The sequence below is a fragment of the Xiphias gladius genome, unplaced genomic scaffold, assembly GCF_016859285.1.
Source record: "Xiphias gladius isolate SHS-SW01 ecotype Sanya breed wild unplaced genomic scaffold, ASM1685928v1 HiC_scaffold_1474, whole genome shotgun sequence".
In the NCBI taxonomy this organism is placed as follows: Eukaryota; Metazoa; Chordata; class Actinopteri; order Istiophoriformes; family Xiphiidae; genus Xiphias; species Xiphias gladius.
The window spans coordinates 178824-186333 of record NW_024401804.1 but is presented as its reverse complement, the minus strand read 5'-3'; positions in this window follow the sequence as shown (position 1 = coordinate 186333).

Sequence of the window (7510 nt, the reverse complement as noted above, 5' to 3'; positions counted from 1 at the left end):
GTTTTGTTACCTTACAGGTCATCGTTTGTGGTTTTGTTGCTCTGTAATTTTCTGTTGTACAGTATAACAATTAAGTGAAAGTGGACTTTGGTAATGTGGATAGTGTGAGTTGTCATTTACAGCAAAATATGACGAATCAAAAAACTCTACCTAATGTGAAAGTGGTCCCTTGTCATGACTATTCCACTGAGTACTATCAACAACTCTGCAGCTCTACTCAGCTTTTTAAACTCTTTTAGGGACCTGGTTTTGGTTTTGTGGCAACATCTCCTGTCTGGTTTGGTGTCAGTGTTTCCAGCAGCGGCAGCAGGCAGCGGTTTTCATTAAACAAGCTCTGATAAAGCCGCTGTCCACTACCTGCCTGGCACCAAACAGCAGACAGACACACACTCAGAGAGTAGCTGGTGGAGGAAGTAGAACATCTACCAGCTAAAAAGGCAGATATTTTTCTCAGGGGTTTGGTGGAGACCAAATTGGACTTGCACTCATCAGGTGGACACAAACACAACTCCGATGGGATGATAATGTTGCTTTGTGTCTGCTGAATGTCGACGTAGGCGAATGTATGCTAACCTGCCACTTACAACTTTAAAGAACTTATGTTCGCTTGTTGTAGAGTTCTCTTTCCCTGATTGTGGTAAAAAAAAAAAAGAGATATTAATGAAACTCCACTGTGACCAAATACTTGAACCAAAGTAAAGTATTGTAGTTGCAATTACAAAAATCCAAACACTAAACGGATACTAGTAAGCTATGTAGCTAGCATGCAAATGTATATTAAGGCCCGTTCATGGCAGCATATAGAACTGGAAAAGTTTGCTGCAAACTCAGTTAATTTCAATGAAAATGTTTTGATCAATGGATTCGCTTGCAGTGAACGAAGTAACTCCGCGCAAACCTTTGACTTTGAATTGAAGCTTGGTGAACTTTGACCTTCGAACCATCAAACCGAAACCGAGTGCTTACCTCTGAGGGGGACAAAGAGCCAGAGAGTCTTCATAAAGGCCCCTGACGTAGTTTAGTAAATGTGTTGCAGTCAGCTTTCATGTCATCCTCCTGCCGCAGTGTGAGTGGCTCCACTGAAGAAATATTGTTTGCAGACAGGAGTGAATAAACTGTATATAATGGATATAAGACAGGGAAGTTGTTAAACTGCTGAGACGCTCGTCTTTTTTTTCTCCAACATGTCTGGCGTTGGAGTTTTTCTTGTACGTTTTTACAGGATTTACCTCAAAAGCTTTCCGACGTGGGCCTCATGCTCTTTCAATATGGACCTTCGCAGACTGTATAAATGACTCTTTTGATCAGTCCACCACTTTAGCTTTAAGGTGACATTAAAGTTTAAATAAAGCTGGCATATAACCACATAAATGAGGCTGCTGACTTCCTACGCGCTGTACTCACATCAGAAGTACTGATAACGTCCCTGCACTTAGTGAAATATGCTTGGGGCTTGAATAACATTAACGACGCGCTTGTTGGCGGAGCCACAGGTGGGCCGAGCTGTTCGAAGCCATTAAAGACACCGAACCAGCGAACACAGAAGGTCGTCCGTCTCGTTTTGCGTGGCAGTAATCGGCGCTGTAATGAGGGGGGTAATTTACGGGGCTGAATGGGAGACGTCAGGGTAAATTCAGGTCTCCATCGTGCATGGAAAAAGAAACCTGTAACAGAGTCCCCGCATCAGCGTGGGGGGCCTTGAGGTAAGTGACAGAGTTTAAGCTGACCTTTCGCAATAATGACAGTGTGGAGCTCATTTGTACCGGATTCAACAGACGTTCTCGACTTAGTCACCGCAATGGGTTAATAAGCTTGAAGCTCAGGTGTAGGATTTCCGCTTGAGTGCGGCTCCATGTGGCGGTGCAGAGAATTACAACAACAAAGGGCAAGCAAAACGTGAACAATGTTCTGTGACGTTTCACTTATTTAGCACCCAGACTAACTTTTTACGGTGGTCTTTTAATTATTTCATGTTGGGAAAGTACATGGACAGATAGAGATCCTCTCTGGAATCATCATGGCTGTTGTGCTGCAACTTACTGTCATCCCAACTTATTCAGCCTTTTCCAAAACAGCACAGAAACAGGGTGATGACTGTGAAAGCTGATGTTACTAATGGACAACAAATACCATGAAAAGTCCCCAACCAACGACAGTGGGTTTATTGTGGCTTATTTTCTCTCCATTGTTTCCAACTGAAAATGTACATTTTTAACAACACCTCAAACATATAGTTTCATTCTTTAAAATTGTTCAATAATTTCCTAAAACAGCTGGTCACCGCAGTTTTTACTCAAACAAACAGGAGGAAACGGTGCATTTGTTGGGGACTATTTTCGGTGGCGGATTAACCCACATTTGGTGCTGTGTGTGTGTGTGTGTGTGTGTGTGTGTGTGTGTGTGTGTGTGTGTGTGTGTGTGGGACTGAGTAAAAATAAACTACAGTGTGCGTGTGTGTGTGTGCGTGTTCATGGTGATGAAGGAACATGTCACCCAGAGCAAAAGTGTGAATCACTGATGTGTTGTAATAGTTTGTGGAAACAATGGAGCTCTGTGGCTCCGAGGAATCACATATGTCAGATGCTGCGAACACAGACAACACTAGTTAGTAGGATACTTTCATTGTTGGTTTGGCTCTGCACATGGGATTTGCTGCAAAAAAAATTAAAGTAAAATCACCGGGCTTAATATTTAAATACTTATTTGCCAAACTGCCGGTTTACATTTTGTAGCCCAGTAACTAGATCTTGCATATAATAATATTAATTCAAACCAAATCCAAAGCATCATATCAGTGTTACGTTAATTTCTCACATTCAGGGCAAATATTTATTTCTGCTAATGTCAGTCCGGAAGATCAAATCTTTCTCAAGCTTGGGATACAGTAGAGAGTTTACCACATTTACATGTATACAATCATGGAATTTATTCCGAGTTACGTTACATTGCCATAAGATAAAAATCTCGGTGGTGAATTTAGGGAAACAACAGGGACCTGACCGAAAACCTTCTGGTGAAAAGCACTATGATGAACTTTGTCGTCAGAAAATCTGACAAGCAATAAGCAAGGGATTCCAAAATAACCTCCAAGTCGAACTTTCCTCTGCAACAATGATGTGGAGCACCGTGTGGTCATCTTCATGTGATAGGAGCTCTAAGACTTTACGCTCTTGCGCCAAGTTGAAAGTTCGCCGTGAAACAAAAGCTTTCTCCCTCTGAATGCAGGTACAAGTCATGTTTCCGACCTGGATTTTCGTGCTGTCCGCTCTTCCGACCGGTGAGTACTGTACATGTACTACTCCTGTTTCAAGGGGACACCCAGTTGCATCTGGACCCAAAAAAAAAGAAAAGTTTTTAAAATTTACAACTGCTGATTGAATTTGATAGATTATCATAGAAATCCGTTATTAATACAGTGGGAATGACTCGACTATAAATGACCCACCAGTCAGTAAGATTACATCATAATCTATCAAACTGCAAAGTTCATTTTGATGGTTTAAAGCTGATCTGAGTGGTAACAGCATAATCACTGTCCCATCGTTGTTAAAGTGTCAAACTGCTACTTGTTTACGATTCAGTACCATAGTAGATACTTGCTCATGTCAAACTATGGGCAGAAAACCTCACTCACATGTTTCTGTCAGAGGAAAGCTGGACAGACTTCAGCTTCCTATTGAAGTACATGAAGCAGAGACCGAGACGGTTCCTTTCCGTGGTGATTTCACGTGTTCTGCGTAATTATTCTAAGTTTGGGAAGATGTACGTTTCACGGGTTAAATGTCGCCTGCATCAATCAAATCAACTATTACAGCAATTACTCATCTTTGTCTTCAGCACTTTCTGCCAGCTCCATTTTCTGCCCGGACCCAGAGGCCAGTGACCGAAATGCCGATTTCACGATTGGTAAGGATGAAACAATATGTAATAAACTGTCAGCAGTAGGACTGCGACATGAGGCACATAGCCTTGCTTGATATTCATTAATGAGTCAGTTAGTCACAGTCCGCGATTGTTGGTTCACTGGCTTCAGAGGACGAGTCCACGCAGCATTTTATGACAGCGAGATGCTTGAACGAAGCCTGCGGGGAATTAACAGTTTCCTTCTGCAGAAAGGTCAGGGTGCTGATGGGGATTTAGCGTCTTCACTGTAATACACGGCTAGATATCTGAGCCAGCCAGCAATTAGTAGCAAATCGCTTTAATCTACACTAATCTGCTAATTTCCCATCGGCAAATTGAGAATAATGTAGGTGGGATATGTGCTTTTTAAACCCAACCAAAGGGAGAACAGTCCCCTAATCCTAATTAGGTAGGAAGACTTTGTAATCCTGCTGGTCTCCTTAAAACGGCAAAAAAAAAAAAAAAAAATACTGCCACTTTTCAAGTCTACGAAGGTGTAGAACTTTATCAAGTATTAACACTGACTGGGTAGTAAACTCGCTGGTAAAGGTTTCTGAGGGGAAGCTGATCCGGTTTTTTTTTTACCTTCGGAGCAATCGGTCGGCAAATCCAAAGGAAATTCAAGTTGGTTTAAAACGTAATGACTGCGTGTTGTCAAAAGCAAGTAAAGCAGCGAATGTGTATTCAGTCTCGACTGGGTCAGTGATTCACAAGCCGTGGTGTTGTGGGACACCTCTCGTCCTAATCGGCACCGTGGGTACATCTGGCATGTGGAGAGCTTTGGCCTAAATAATCTTCTGCCCCGCATGCTTCTCGGGACTCTGGTTTCGGAGCCTGCCAACAGGATTATCTATGATTAAATCACTCTGCTCTCCGGCTGCAAGATGGAGGAAATCAAGTTAGAGAGAGTGAAATTGCTTAGGTTGTTTGTTGTTTCAGCCTCTGAGTGTTTGTCTCTGCAGTTTTCATCTCGTTTTCCTTCTTTTCATGCAGACTGTCTGGGCCCGCGCTTCACCTGGCTCCACTCAGTCTTCGATAATTTCCCCTCGCTGCTGAATTTCGCTCTGAAACTTCACTGCGCGACTGGGCTTTGTCCCCGTGATCTGGAAGATTACGGCTGCTCCTGCAGATACGTGGCAGCCGGAGACCCCGTGGATCCTCTGGACGTGTAAGTAAGACTCAGATCGCAGCGGGACGCAGCTGCAACAGCTGCTGAATTTAAAACCACAGCGTGGTGGCTTAATTGAATTCAGAAGCTGGAGGCAGGCATGTGCGAAGTTTGCTCGGAGTCAAAACTCAAATGGGCAGAACGGTTTGTGATAAACGAGCGGAGAGTCGCTGGTATTGATAAACAAACCCTCCCATCCCCCATGAGATATATTATTCGTTTGATAAGATGAGGGAGCACATGTATTATCTGTTGCCCCTCTAAATTTGCAAATCAGCAGTCCTGAGTGTACGAGGTGGGAGTTAGTTTCCCAGGAGTTTGCGAGACGATGATGTGGTTGGCAGATAAACAGGATTAGAAAGAATTTAAATCATACTTCTGCCAAACAAATTAAAACAATTTTGTTTTTGTTTTTCCTCTGAATACTAGATCATTTTAGAGGGAACTATCTGAGGGCTAAGTGGTCACGACCTGTGACAGGAGTAGACGTGGCTTCGTCTTAAGGGATGACCAGCCAAAAAGGTGGCGAATCGCTGCCTTAAGCGATGGAGAGCCTGCCCCTCTGCGCCTCCATTTGTCTGTCTGCATGCCTTTTTGCAGACAAAACAAATGCAGGTGTATTTCCCTCCACAGACCCAAGAGGGGATTAGATGCGGTGTCAAAGTTTGGTTCAAACCCTCCTCAATTCATGACCTGATAGAAAGTTAGCTTAGCCCCAGCCCCTGTGACATCCGACAACGTCCCTGAAAATAAAGGACTCTCTACCCACGAGCCCAGAGGAGATTTGCAGCAGATCTGGCGTTGCCGTGACATCAGTGAAGATGTATCCGGGGCTCTGGTTTCAGGGCCGACGTTAATCAACATTCAGTACACGAGGAAGCTGTAGTTCTGTAGAAACGCTGGACATTACTCAGCGGTGGCAGGTAGAACCTCCACAGACGGTTGTTACCCAGAATCAAGAACTGGCAGAATGCCGGCGTGGGTATCGGGGTGGACCCCTTAGACCCTTTTGGTATCTCTCTCTCCTTTCTTCTTCTCCGTAGCTGCTGTGAGACTCACAGGCTGTGTTACCAGAACGCTGCCCCCTGCAGGCGGGTGCTGCCACTCCTCCCCAACAATTTCACCTGCTCGGCGGCAAACACCAGCTGTGGTAAGATGGACGGCTTGACATTTGGAGAGACACGTTTCTTTGCTCGCTCGCTGAGAGTCGCGTGAGAAGATGGGTCCCGCTCCTGTGTCTGTACGGTCAACGCGAGGCTTCAAACTGCCTGACTGCAGGAAGTCACCGCGCCCGGCTAAGAAACAGTCCCGCAACTGTTGCTTTTGCACTTCATTTTTTGTACAGATTAAAGAAACAATTTATAACGTCTTAGTCAAGTTTAGAGGTGTTGATAGGTGGATTTTGTTTTGTTGTGGACAGAGCCAGGCCAGCTGTTTCCAGTCTTGGCGCTAAGCTAAGCTAATCGGCTGCTGGCTGTAGCTTTATATGTAGCGTGAAGAAAGCGAATAAGTTTTATTATAAGAGTAGATTCAATGGAGCTAAACGTTACATCACAACAAACCTATCTAATAATTTTACCCATACACTATCCTGCCACTACTCCACCTGAGGACGTAAAAATTGGGACAATGTTCCCACGTCTTTATGTATATTATACGACAGCGCTGCCTGTGGATATTAATCGGTGTTTTTTTTTTTCCACCTCGGAGATGCTGGCGATTGGTGTCAGCAGAGGTATTGTGAATGCGACCGGGCTGCCATCGACTGCATGGGTCGGAGCTCGTACAACTCGACGCTGAGGGGCCTCGCTGAGTCGCCCTGCTCTGCCGCAGATCCAACAGGTGACTTCACCAGAGGAGGTGCAGGACACAGCCGCCTGTTAAACCTGCAGCGTCGGGCGCCGCCCCCAACAATCCACGTGCCTTCACTTCACTGCTGTGTCTGCTTTGAGCTGAGGAGCGGGGGCAAAAACAAAGTCATTTTTAAGATATATATTTGGAGAAAATAAAAATATACATGTTTTACTTCGGCAGAAAATATTTCAGATAACCATTAATGCACAGATTAGAGATTTTTAGATTAGAGATGTTGGGATTGGAGATTATTAGAGAGAGGGATATGATGGTTAAACATACAGACTGTTTCATTCAGCTAGAACAGTCACATAAACTGAAGAAATTACTAGAATTTATGCTCTTATATAAAAATATACAGACAATATTTATTATTATTATTATTACCTTATGCATTAATAGCAATAAAACTGGATAAGTACATATTAAATTTCTAAAGTGTAATAAAATATGAAACATTCTGTAGCTAAGTCTTCTGCTTTCCGTCCTTGGGCTGCACTGAGGAGGATCAACACTGCTTCTGCTCCCCATCCACCCCGGGTGACGGAGCAGAGACCGAACAAGTCTGAATCTATCATTAGTTTG